This window comes from Lithobates pipiens, unplaced genomic scaffold (genome assembly GCF_037356315.1).
Source record: "Lithobates pipiens isolate NorthernLeopardFrog02 unplaced genomic scaffold, aLitPip1_a1.2 Scaffold_13, whole genome shotgun sequence".
Taxonomy (NCBI): Eukaryota; Metazoa; Chordata; class Amphibia; order Anura; family Ranidae; genus Lithobates; species Lithobates pipiens.
The window spans coordinates 487278613-487293283 of NW_027507718.1; the positions used below are offsets into that span (position 1 = coordinate 487278613).

At 46.8% G+C, this 14671-nt stretch overlaps 1 pseudogene; it reads right to left on the reverse strand.

Annotated features, from left to right (window-relative positions):
- Positions 1-12368: 12368 nt before the first annotated feature.
- Positions 12369-14204, reverse strand: LOC143975913 (immunoglobulin kappa variable 3-15 pseudogene; annotated as a pseudogene).
- Between the last annotated feature and the right edge of the window lie 467 nt (positions 14205-14671).

Consider the following 14671-nt stretch of genomic DNA (forward strand, 5'->3'; position numbering starts at 1 on the left):
CAAACAAAATTATGCAAGGCACATGCAGCTTTAACAACACAGATTGCATTTTGCATGTTGAGAACAATGGGAGTGTGCAGTACCCGCCATTTGTTTGCCAATATGCCAAAATGCACATTCGACAATGCAACGTGCTTGTGTTAGTCGATAGTTAAACACACTCCTCTGTACAGTCAGGTTGTGCCCCGAGTAAGGCCGTAGAAGATGCTCACTCAGAGCAAAGGCCTCATCCCCACAAAAACACTGGGTAGGGGAGGGCCATTTGTGCCGGGGAGTGGCTGTTTTCTGGAAGGTCCAGAGAATTGGTACGCAGCAGGTGTCCAAATGAAGAATGGGAAAAAATAGCAGAGTCAGCGCTGCTGCCATATGATCCTATGTCAATGTAGCGGAAGCAATAATTAACATCAGCCACTGCCATTAACACAAATGAAAAATATTTTTTTATAATTAAAATATTGGCTTCCGCTACCCATGGGCTTTATGATGCGAATATGGTTCCCATTGATGGCTCCAACACAGTTGGGGAAGTTGCAGCGTTGCCAGAAAACATCTGAGATCTGGGATCAATCTTCCTCTGTAGGTTTTTTGAAAACAATATCCTTTAAAATATCATAAATAGCAGAGCAAGTGTCACTAACTATGTAACTTGCTGTGGATTTTCCAACACGAAAGGCATAGTGTAAACTCGATATAGATTGTCCGGTTACCTACAAAGAAATAAACATATATACTTTAATGTGTTTTTTAACAGTTAAATTGCTCAAAATAAAGTGGAAGAGTATACGTGATGCCTACACTCGACATCTAAGACTGCAAAGGGAATTTAGGAGTAAATCGGGGGCATGTGCTCCGAGAGAATATCTGCATGCAAAAGAAATGGAATTCCTTCGGCCATTGCTGGCTTTGGGGCCGTAAGCTATCATCTGTACGAATGTCATTAAACAAAATGTAAAGAGAAAGTTATAATAATTCAATTCTATTTTCAGGACTGAAAACTGCTGGGAGGACAGTACTCCAAATGATGATTTGGACACAGATGCTAGTCAGTAGTGATGGACGAACTTCCGTCAGGACGTTTCGCGAACGCGGACCACGAACGAGGCCGACTGTTCGCAAAACCGAACGTTCGCGGCGGGCCCCATTGACTTCAATGGGAGGCGAACGTTTCAAACCTTTAGGTCGAATTTGCAGCCACAGGATAATTATTAGCTGGGCAAACATAGTCCCACCACATGGCCAATGACATAACACATGTATGAGGTGAATTTGGGATCAATAACTACAAGCATTCTTTTTTTATATGGGAAATTGTTCTGACAATTCAGGACTGTGGAGCGCATGAAGGCAATGGAGGAGAGGGAAGGTCAGGGACCAGGGTAGGCAAAGAAGAGGGTGCAGGAGATGATCACCAGCAGCGTGATATACAGCAATGACACACGCACCGTGATAGAGGCATCTGACAACAGCACCGTGATAGAGGGCACTGACATCAGCAGCGTGACATAAAGCATTAACACCAGCACCGTGAAATACAGCATTGACAGCAACACCGTGATAGAGAGCACTGACATCAGAAGCGTGACATACAGCACTGACATCAGCACCGTTATACACAGCACTGACAGCAGCACAGTGACAGAGAGCACTGACATCAGAAGCGTTGCATACAGCACTGACATCAGCACTGTGATATACAGCACTGACAGCAGCACCGTGACAGAGAGCACTGACATCAGAAGTGTGACATACAGCACTGACATCAGCACCGTGATATACAGCACTGACAGCAGCACCGTGACAGAGAGCACTGACATCAGAAGTGTGACATTAAGCACTCACACCAGCACCGTGATATACAGCACTGACAGTAGCACCGTAAGCAGCCCCAGGAGGAAGTCAGCACAGCACAGGGATGGTGTGATCCCCTCATAATAAGCAGGCCCAGGAGGAAGTCAGCACAGCACAGGGATGGTGTGATCCCCTCATAATAAGAACCCCCAGGAGGAAGTCAGCACAGCACAGGAATGGTGTGATCCCCTCGTAAGCAGCCCCAGTAGAAATATGACACCGCTCAACCTCTTCAAAGAGGAGGGTAGGGGCATATAATACGGTGTGCTTTTTTGGGACAAGGAAGTGAGCCAAATGAAGAAAGAAGGTCTGTGTGCTTGATTAAAAAAATTGTTTATAGACATATACATGGTCTACTGCTCACATGTGTTGAATTCCTCCGAGATCCATGCCTTGTTCATTTTTAGAAATGTGAGGTAGTTAACACTGTCGTGAGCTAGTCGAGTACGCTTATCGGTCACGATCCCCCCTGCTGCGCTGAACGTCCTTTCGGACAGGACACTGGATGAGGGGCAAGCCAACAGTTCGATTGCAAATTGGGCAAGCTCTGGCCAGAGGTCAAGCCTGCCCACCCAGTAGTCCAGGGGTTCATCACTCCTCAGAGCGTCCACATCGGCCGTTAACCCGATGTAGTCGGACACCTGATGGTCTAGGCGTTCCCTGATGCTGGATCCGGATGACACCTGTCGATGGGTCAGCTGAAAGAATGACCTCATATCCGAAGTCACCAACACATCTTCAAACTGGCCTCTTCTTGCAGGCGCTGTTGGATTGGTACCCGCAAATCCTTATCTGGGAGTGGGAATTGCTCCTCTGCCAGCGCACGCAAAAGCAGAATGCAGCATTTCTCGAAGCAAGGCCTGGAAGTGTTGCATTCTGACAGCCCTCTGCGACGACGGTAACATTTCCGCCATTTTGCGTTTGTACCGGGGGTCTAAGTACGTTGCCACCCAGTACTGGTCCTTGACCCTTATGCTTTTTATACGGGGGTCCCTATTAAAACACTGGAGCATGAAGGCCCCCATTTGCACTAAAGTGGAAGCGGTGTGGTGGCCTGGCTCCTGCTCATCATCCAGGATAATGTCGTCCTCTTCATTCTCCTCTCCCCATCCACGCACAACAGGGATCCCAGAAAGGTTTAAAGCATGCAGGTTTAAAGCATGCTCTTCTTGCTCCTCCTCATCCGCCCCGGCACCATCCTCCTCTGACTCCTTTTCAGACTCCTGTTGTTGACTTGTTTCAGATAGAGTAGCCCCCCTGGGAATTCATCCAGCATTGCGACTTCCTCATCTTCCCGCTCCTGCTCCTCCATAGCCTGATCAATGACACGACGCAATGCACGCTCCATAAAGAAGGCATAAGGTACCATGTCACTGATGGCGCCATGGTTGCGACTGACCAGTTTGGTGATCTCCTCAAATGGCCGCAGAAGTCTGCATGTGCGCATGAGCAGCCACTGGCGCAGTGAAAAAAAAACCCAGCTCCCCAGAACCGTTTCTTTCGCAGAGTTCATACAGGTAGACGTTAACTGCACGTTTCTGCTGGAGCAGCCTATCAAGCATATAGAAGGTTGAGTTCCATCGCGTCGGGCAATCGCAAATAAGACGTCTGACCGGCAGATGGTGTCGCCGCTGAATGTCAGCAAGGCGAGCCATGGCCGTGTAAGGTCTTCTGAAATGGGCCGAGATTTTCCTTGCCTGCCGCAAGATGTCCTGGACCCCAGGGTATTTGACAAGGAATCGCTGCACGACCAAGTTTAAGACGTGTGCCATGCATGGCACGTGCGTGATTTTGCCCTGTTTCAATGCGCTAAGCAGATTGGCATCGTTGTCACACACCACTTTACCAACTGTCAAATTGAGCGGTGTTAGCCACTGATCTGCCTGTGAACGCAAAGCTGAAAGGAGTGCCGGGCCAGTGTGGCTCTTGGCTTCCAGGCACAACAGACGCAGCACGGCATGGCAACGTCTCACCTGGCATGTGGAATAGGTTCTGGGGAGCTTGGGCGGTGCAGCGGAAGAGACGCTAGCAGCAGAAAAGAAGGAGGCAGCTGAGGAGGAGAGGGAGGAGGATGGAGTAGGAGGAGGAGGAGAAGAAGAGTCAGGCCTGCATGCAATCCGTGGCGGTAAAACCAAATCTACACGGGTGCCACGGGTTACATGCTTGACGGCCGTCAGAAGGTTCACCCAGTGGGCAGTAAAAGTGATATACCTTCCCTGCCCGTGTTTGCTAGACCACGTGTCTGTGGTCAGATGGATCTTGGCACCGACACTGTGTGCCAGAGATACATTCACTTGCCGCTGAACATGGCCATATAGCTCTGGGATGCCCTTCTCTGAGAAATACTTCCTTCCTGGGACCTTCCATTGTGGTGTTCCAATGGCCACAAATTTGCGAAAGGCCTCCGAGTCCACCAGTTTATATGGCCGTAGTTGGCGGGCTATGAGTTCTGACAAGCCAGCCGTCAATCATTGGGCAAGAGGGTTATCCGGCGTCATCATTTTTTTTTACGCTCGAACATTAGGCCCACGGAAGCCTGCCTTTTTGCAGAAAAACGTGAGCTTGGTGTGATGGAAGGTGGAGTGGAGGACAATTGTGAGGAGAGAGGAGAAGGAGAAGTAGAAGACGAGTGTCCTGGGAGCGCCAGATGTGACCGTACATGGTCGATGACTCGCTCCTGATACATTTGCAGTCTGCTTTGTCCCTCCTGTGCAATGTAAGTTATTCCTGCTTTTGCTCCCTATCTGCTGGTCCATATCTCCCTCTGAACTCCCCTCCTCTTCCTCTCTTGTGGGCACCCACGTGACATCACTAGACACGTCATCATCAACGTCACCTTCCCCACCGCTATAAGTAGAGATCTCGGAGTAGGCAGCAACACCGGGGACCAACCTCCTCCTTGGGCTGATCTGGGTACTGTCGTCAGATTGCTGAGTAGCGGTTGTTGCTACCTCCTCTTCCTGATCGAATACCAAGAGTGGCTGCGCATCAGAAATGTCCTCTTGATATGGATCGGAAAATAATTCCTGTGACTCAAGCGGAAGGTATGTGGTGGTGGTGGTGGTTGTGGTGGTGTTGTTGGTGGTAGTGTCTTTGGGGGTGCACATAGCAGAGAGTGAAGAAGAGGGTGCAGATCGAGAGGATGAGGAGGGTGCAGAAGAGTAAGGCTAAGCGAGCCATTCAACCAAGTCTGGTGCGTCCTTTAAAGTAATTGAACGCACCTTCTGCAACTTCCCACTTTGGCTCAAGCCTGTTGCTCCTGCCCTACCCCTACCACCCCTGATGAAGGGCCTGCCTCTTCCTCTGCCTGTCATTTTTTAAATGACCCTGTGACAAAGCTCTCAGTCCCTATACCAATGAAGGACTGCTGCACTATAGGGCAGCGGTCAGCAGTAGTGCACCTCAACCCTATGTATTGTGGACCGATACCAGTCCTTATAGAATAGCAGACTGTACCTCACTCAACCCTATGTACTGTAGCACCCTAGACCAAGTTACCAGTCCTTATAAGGACTTTTGTGGACCAAGTAGGTTGTGTGTGAGTGATTAGCAGACTGTACGTCAGTCGCTATACCAATGACGGACTGCTGCAGTATAGGGCAGCGGTCAGCAGTAGTGCACCTCAATCCTATGTATTGTGGACCGATACCAGTCCTTATAGAATAGCAGACTGTACCTCACTCAACCCTATGTACTGTAGCACCCTAGACAGACCAAGTTACCAGTCCTTATAAGGACTTTTGTGGACCAAGTAGGTTGTGTGTGAGTGATTAGCAGACTGTACCTCAGTCCCTATACCAATGAAGGATTGCTGCAGTATAGGGCAGCGGTCAGCAGTGGTGCACCTGAACCCTATCTATTGTGGACCGATAGCGGTCCTTACAGAACAGCAGACTGTACCTCACTCAACCCTATGTACTGTAGCACCCTTCACCAAGTTACCAGTCCTTATAAGGACCTTTGTGAACCAAGTTGGATTGTGTGTGACTGATTAGCAGATTGTACGTCAGTCCCTATACCGCTGAAGGACTGCTGCAGTATAGGGCAGCGGTCAGCAGTGGTGCACTTCAACCCTATCTATTGTGGACCGATAGCGGTCCTTACAGAACAGCAGACTGTACCTCACTCAACCCTATGTACTGTAGCACCCTTCACCAAATTACCAGTCCTTATAAGGACCTTTGTGGACCAAGTTGGATTGTGTGTGACTGATTAGCAGACTGTACATCAGTCCCTATACCGCTGAAGGACTGCTGCAGTATAGGGCAGCGGTCAGCAGTGGTGCACCTCAACCCTATCTATTGTGGACCGATAGCGGTCCTTACAGAACAGCAGACTGTACCTCACTCAACCCTATGTACTGTAGCACCCTTCACCAAGTTACCAGTCCTTATAAGGACCTTTGTGGACCAAGTTGGATTGTGTGTGACTGATTAGCAGACTGTACGTCAGTCCCTATACCAATGAAGGACTGCTGCAGTATAGGGCAGCGGTCAGCAGTGGTGCACCTCAACCCTATCTATTGTGGACCGATAGCGGTCCTTACAGAACAGCAGACTGTACCTCACTCAACCCTATGTACTGTAGCACCCTTCACCAAGTTACCAGTCCTTATAAGGACCTTTGTGGACCAAGTTGGATTGTGTGTGACTGATTAGCAGACTGTACGTCAGTCCCTATACTGCTGAAGGACTGCTGCAGTATAGGGCAGCGGTCAGCAGTGGTGCACCTCAACCCTATCTATTGTGGACCGATAGCGGTCCTTACAGAACAGCAGACTGTACCTCACTCAACCCTATGTACTGTAGCACCCTTCACCAAGTTACCAGTCCTTATAAGGACCTTTGTGGACCAAGTTGGATTGTGTGTGACTGATTAGCAGACTGTACGTCAGTTCCTATACTGCTGAAGGACTGCTGCAGTATAGGGCAGCGGTCAGCAGTAGTGCACCTCAACCCTATCTATTGTGGACCGATAGCGGTCCTTACAGAACAGCAGACTGTACCTCACTCAACCCTATGTACTGTAGCACCCTAGACAGACCAAGTTACAAGTCCTGATAAAGAGCTTTGTGGAACAAGTGAGTTGTGACTGATTAGCAGACTGCAGCAGATGGGCAGCAGTCAAGTATAATATTCTTTCTATATTTGGAAGAAAGAATATTATACGTGTACAAGCCTATTACCGTACCACTTATACCAGTCCTGAAAAGAACCTTTGTGGAACTAATAGTAACAGCAACTCTTTAAACTGACCCTCACTGCCTAACACACTGTTTCCTTCCTGTCCCTATAGAAACTGGCAAAACAGAGGCTACTGGAACAATAACTGGTTACTGGGATAGCTCTTTTGTGGACCTGATAGTAACAGCTAATGATGATGATGATGATGATGACTAATCTGGCTGTCCCTAAAATAGCAGCAGACACAGCGCTCTGTCCCTTTATCTAAACTGACAAAAGACACTCAGGCTGCTGCAACAATCAGTAGCACAGCAAACCTATATACACCTAACACCTATACCAGTCCTGAAAAGAACTTTTGTGTACCAAATAGCTAGTGGTTTATCTGTCCCTGCTCCAAACAGCAACCTTTCCCTACAGTGACAGAAGAAAGAATGTAAAATGGCTGCCGGATCGGGTGTATTTATAGGTTAGGGGGAATGTCCAAGTGTCCATGTGCTGTCATGTCTCAATTGGCTGTCCTGTACCCCATGATGGATGTGTCAGCATAGGTCAAAGTTCTTTTACACATTAAACACGTAAGTCTGCCGGGGCGAACAACGCCAATAGTGCGCAAAACGAGCGGACCGCGAACGACCGAAATTCGCCGCGAAACGACCGCCGGGCGAACCGTTCGGCCATCACTACTAGTCAGCAAGCAAGCCAAGCATCAGGTGATCAAAGTCAGCAAGCAAGCCAAGCATCAAGTGATCAAGCAGGCCGAGATCTGGAGAGCCAATTGTCGACTCCAGCACGGTCTACATCTGAGACACCTGTGGGAGATGAGGAGTCCCCACCATCCATTTCTGCTCATGTACCTGCTAGAGCAACAATAAGGAAGGCTCCTGAACCTGACTTCAACTGCATGCTGGACATTATGGCCAGTATGTCTGAAAAAATTAACAGCAATAGGTCTCATGTGCAGGTTTCTGCAAGATGTCTGGAATGTCTGATGGAGAAGGTACCATCAGAACTCCAGGCAGACATGTTTGCAGGTACCATACGCTATATCGTGACTTTTATTCCACCAAGCGCCACATTTAGGTCCTCAGAGCCTCCGCCATCTTATGGTCCCTATGCAAATCACCCCCCGCCCCATCTGCCAGCACCACCACCTTCTAATTACCTTCCCCTGCCAACACCACCACCTTCAAATTACTTTCCTCTGCCAACACCACCACCACCTTCTAATTGGCAGCAAAATGAGAGTCCCTCTACCTCCACCTGGTCACAATATGGCCATGTAATGAATGTGGTGAATACACCTAATGAGGGAGTCAACTCCTCCCAAACATTCCATCGCCTCTATTTTTTTTATTTTTTTTTGGTTTATAAGCTACGTTAGCTCTATTTCTTTGTTGAGCTGTATATATGCAAAACGAACAAACGAACAGAAAAAGTTATAACAGAAAAAGTTATATTTCAGTAATATTTTAAACAAAAAAAAATAAAGTTTTTGTTTGGCTTTAAAAATGTGTGATTGGTGTTTATTTTATGCATATACAAAATTATTCATATTAGGTTCTTAATTAATCTCAGTTAAGCCCCAAACCAATTTGCAGCCAAAGGACCAGGCCCCTTTTTGTGATTCAGCACTGCGTCGCTACAATTGCGCGGTCGTGCAATGTGGCTCCCAAACAAAATTTATGTCCTTTTTTCCCACAAATAGAGCTTTCGTTTGGTGGTTTTATTTTTTGCGCCATAAACAAAAATAGAGTGACAATTTTGAAAAAAACACATTATTTTTTACTTTTTGTTATAATAAATATCCCCCACAAACATATAAAAAAAATTTTCCCTCAGTTTAGGCCTATACATATTCTTCTACATATTTTTGGTAAAAAAAAAAATTGCAATTAGCGATTATTGGTTGATTTGCGCAAGAGTTAGAGCGTTTACAAAATAGGGGATAGTTTTATAGCATTTTTATCTTTTTTTTTTTTACTTGTAATGGCGGCGATCAGCGATTTTTATTATGACTGCGACATTTTGGCAGACACATCGGACATTTTTAACACATTTTTGGACACTGGCAGGAAGGTGTTAACCACTAGGGGACAGTGTAGGTGTTATGTATGACGTTATGTGTTTTTTTATTTTAGGGGGCGTGGCCTGGCATGTGACGTCACTGATTGTCTTTCCGATCGGTGACAGCCACAGTAGGAAGCACGGGGAGAGGTTTGTTTACTCGGATCTCTCCTCGTTCTTCAGCTCTGTGACCCGATTGCGGGACACCAGCGGCGATCAGGTCCCGCGGCCACAGTCACAGAGCTCAGGAACGCACCACCAGCGGGGCACTCCCGATCCACGGCTGGGCACTGAGCAATGTACAGGTATGTGCTTGTGCCCAGCCATGCCATTCTGCCGATGTACATTGGCGTAAGGGGGTAAGTGGTTAAAAATTAAATAGAAATATGAAAATATTGCCTCAGTATGATAATTAGTCATTCCACAGGGGGTATACTGTTCCAAAAATATGTGTCCATTTGTTGCAACCGACTACTGAGTAAACCCAGTAACTCATCAAAGCTGTGAACAAAAATAACAAATATGGCGTTTATTAGTGGACGTTATAAAATAAGACAGGAACAATGTCAAACATCATGAATCCAACTAATATGACTAACCTTTTTATGGACATCCTGGTGTAGTCCAAAAATGTATCTTCATGATCACGTAGGTGATCATACATCATACATCACGTAGGTGATCATCGTGCATGACCCAAAATTGCCCCCTCTCTTCCCGATCGACAATTACGGGGTGGATCCAATATCCGTGTGCCCTCTTCTTCCTCCTCTCTCGTTCATGCAGAAAAGATGTGGCAACAGCGGATGCTGCCACAAAACACGGCATCTCATCATCACTCATCTTTGTAGTAGATAGTAGATAGTACAAACAGATGGAGCAGGGAGCACAATGCTGAACCGGAAGTACAATAACCAGGTACAGTACCCAGGAAGCAGATGAAAAAAGAGATGAATATTTTTCCTATTGGTTAAAAAAAAACCCGCTAAAGTTAAAAAAATGCCACAAAAACGACGCAAAACGCTGTACGCAAACGCGTGAAAACGCGTGAATACGCGAGACAAAACGCCGGTAAAAATGCTCAAAAACGCTACGCTGAGGTGTGAATGCAGCCTAACTGACAATTGTGTGGTCGTGCGACGTGGCACCCAAACAAAATTGAAAATAGGGGATAGATTTATGGTATTTATTTTTTTACTAGTAATGACGGCGATCTGCAATTTTTTTGTGACTGCGACATTTTGAGCGACATATCGGACACTTTTGACACATGTTTGGGACCATTCATATTCACACAGTGATCGGTGCTATAAAATTGCACTGATTACTGTGTAAATGTGACTGGCAGGGAAGGGGTTAACACTAGGGGGGTGATGCAGAGGTTAATCATGTTCCCTGGGAGTGATTCTAATTCATTAATATGAGAGGATCGCTCTTACTGTAGATTGCATTGCACTGTACACACACACACACACTACTCCCATCCACATTTCCTGCTGCCGGGAGGTGAGCAGCCCTCGGAGGAGATAGGGGCGGTGTGTGTGTACAGTACAATTCAATGTAATCTGCAGTAATAATATACATTACATGTCAATCTGCTCAATGCATTGGTACATCTCAGTATAGAAGGAAATAAAGAAAAAAATAGCAAGGCATTCTGGGAATTGCAGTCCTATATAAATCTTTGCTGGACCACAACAAGGAAAGACATCAATTTTATTTGGGTACAGTGTTGCATGACTGCGCAGTTGTCAGTTAAAGCAATGCAACACCATATTGCAAAAAATGGCCTGGTCATTAAGGGGGTAAAAGCTTTCGGGGCTGAAGTGGTTAAGCAGGGGAAAAAATCCAAAGAACACCAGTAGATGGCAGCATCAGTTAATTTTTTTATGTATTATAGGGATAAGATAGGGAATACATGTAAGTAGAGACACACAGATATGGATTTTGCAGGTATAGGCTCCTGGGTGGGGATATACCGTATATACTCGAGTATAAGCCGAGATTTTCAGCCTCTTTTTTGAGGCTGAAAGTGCCCCCCTCGGCTTATACTCGAGTCATCGCCGTCTGACTGCTCGATCAGCGTATCGAGCAGACAGACGGCGGACATACTACAATTCGAAAGCCGCGCCTCCGCCTCCGCCTCCGCCTGTGATAGGCGGAACACTGAATTTCCCAGCAGCCTGTGTTCCGCCTATCACGGACATCGTCTCATCCTCGTCCGTAGTACGAGGATGAGACGATGTCCGTGATAGGCGGAACACAGGCTGCTGGGAAATTCAGTGTTCCGCCTATCACAGGCGAAGGCGGAGGCGCGGCTTTTGAATTTTAGAATGGCCGCCGAGGCGCCGACGAAGAGCGGCGATCCTGGCAAGGCACGGGACGGAGGCAAGGCAAGGCACGGCACGGGACGGGACGGAGGCAAGGCACGACACGGGACGGAGGCAAGGAGGCAAGGCACGGCATGGGACGGAGGCAAGGAGGCAAGGCACGGCACGGGACGGAGGCAAGGAGGCAAGGCACGGGACGGAGGCTCGGGACACAGGCTCGGGACACAGGTAGGCTGGACACACACACACACACACACACACACACACACACACACACATGGACACACACACACAGGGATGGATGGATGGAGACACACACACACAGGGATGGATGGATGGATGGATGGAGACACACACACACAGGGATGGATGGATGGATGGAGACACACACACACAGGGATGGATGGATGGATGGAGACACACACACACAGGGATGGATGGATGGATGGAGACACACACACACAGGGATGGATGGATGGATGGACACACACACACACAGGGATGGATGGATGGATGGACACACACACACACAGGGATGGATGGATGGATGGACACACACACACACAGGGATGGACGGACACACAGGGATGGACGGACACACAGGGACGGACACACACACAGGGATGGACAGGCATGTCTCACCCTCGGCTTATACACGAGTCAATAAGTTTGCCAGTTTTTTTGGGGGTAAATTGGGGGCCTCGGCTTATATTCGGGTCGGCCTATACTCGAGTATATACGGTACTTTGGGTTCAGTTGGATTTGAGTTTATTAACAGGATGAGAATTCTCTGCACATCTCCAACATGAATAATAATCATCTCACTAATAATCAAAGCTAACATAGAAGTTTATTATTAGTGTGTGAATTAATGTTTCAATTATGACATCTGTGATTGTTTCTTTATAAAAGAGGAAGGAGGTTTTTGTACGGCTCTGTATCACTGTGTGAGAGGGAAGGAGTTATACTGCTGACAGTGATAACTTCCTTCATCATCTTCAGTCCCTCCAGTGATGGTTAGTTTGTATTCATTTCCAGATCTGGAACCACTGAACCTGTCCGGGATCCCAGATTTCCGAGTGCTGGCTCTATGGATAAGAAGCGTTGGAGGCTGTTGGGGCTTCTGTTGGTACCAGGCTACCCAGGGACTTACATCAGCACTGGATGTACATGTCATGGTGACTGTCTGTCCCGGGGACACAGACATAGAATCCGGAGTCTGAGTCATCACAATCTGTCCACAGGATCCTGAGGATGGGAAGAGACATATTGATTATTGATTTCCTATCAATCCTGATGTGTGTATTTATTGTACAATGTATAGATGTATGTGCAGAGGATGATGGAAGGAGCCTCATCTCTCACCTGAATAGAAATGAAGATGACAGCCAGCAGATAACTGGGAGAAAACATCTTGATGTTTCTGGAGGGTCAGATCCAAACTAGAAGACGTCTCCTGTACAATGAGATATATAGAGAGAGTGACAGGGGAGGTGTTCCCCCCACACACTGTGTATGCAAATACCGGGGAGATGGAAATTCGAATTCTCAGATCAGTGATCTGTGCTAGAAACACTCCAGTGGAACTCATCTACATCTGATGACACTACAACATTATACTCACCACTGTTCACCTAATAATAAAAATCCAATGGATAAATATGAATTACATTAGCCAATCCTTGATAAATTCTGGCCATATTTTTCTTAAAGTGGTTGTAAACCCTTACAAACCACTTTGACCTACAGGTAAGCCTAGATTAAGGCTTACCTGTAGGTCCAAGCAATATCTCCTAAATGTATATGGTTTAGGAGATATTTGCCCGAAAATGGGCACTGCTGTCTCAGGCGCACTGAACGCGGCAGTTCCAAAAATGGAGTTGCCGCATTTGTCGACTCCCATGCGCATGCGCAGGAGTGACGTCATCGCGGCTTCGCCGAATGACAGCGGCAGAGCTGCGAGACGCCACAAGCAAGATGGATGCGGCGCACTACAGGGGACAGCGCGACTTCGCTGGCTCCTGTGTCAGGTAAGTGACACATAATGGGCTACTACAATGCGATGCATAGTAGTCCATTATGCTTTACCTTTGCAGGGAAAAAAAGAGGAAGTAAACTCATCAGGGTTTACTTCCTCTTTAATACAGTGCTTTCCTACAGTCAACAGCTCCATCTAGTGGCCATTATATGGGGCTTTTTCTGAAACAACTCAACCAGAGAAAACACAGCACTATGGCCACTAGATCACTGTATTATAATAATGATGTCCTGAATTAGGTAACAAGGAGTGAGTGTTTGTCACATTTAACTAATCTTTTATAAATAGACCGATGAGTGAGAGCATGAAAACTGTAGGGAGAAGGAAGCATGCACAATGGTCCACATTGGATTGCTTTTCAGAGGGCAGTAGAGCAGCAACTGCCAGTTGTTCAGGCGATAATCCTGTCACCGCCTGAATATATATAATTTTTAATCCAACAGGAATTTTGTATTAAAATAATGCCCTGCAAATGCTTGGCTTGCGTTTGTGACACATTCCTATAGAATATATTGGGCATCTTTGACAGGCGTTGTCACCTGTCAAACACTGCTAGCTAAGTAAAAATTGTCACGGCCTTAATATAATGCAGCAGGGCAGTGCCATGTGTACAGCCCCAACTGGCTGTAATAGTAGAACTTAGGGGGATAATCGGGGAGGTACTTGAAACATGGTACTGTCAGAGCTGTCATGAACCGAAGGTAAATGCGGGGTGGGGAAAAAAGGTTTTACCTTCATGACTGCCCACCTAAAATCTACCATTACAGCCAGTTGGGGTTATACACATGGCGTAGCCCTGCTGCATTTCTTTGCAGCCGTGGCAATTTTAACTTGGCTTGCAGAGTTTAATAATAGGTGACACCGCCTGTCAAACATGCCCATTAAATCCAATGGGAGGGTACCACAACCTCAAGCCACGCATTTGCTATGCAGTATTTTACTACAAACTCTCCATTGGATTAAAAAAAAAACATACATTTAGGAGGTGGCAGGGTTGTCTCCTGAATGCCAGGCAGCTGCTGCTATACTAACCAATGAAAATCAATCCATTACAGACCCCTTTTTCAGAGGGTGGTGGGTGCTGCTACCCTTGTAAAAGACCCCTAAACAAGGATGACATTTTTTTGTGAAGGTCACAAAGACCATTGATAAGGGAGACAAAAATGTATTGAGGAGGAAATATTTTGTTTTATAATTTTCTATTT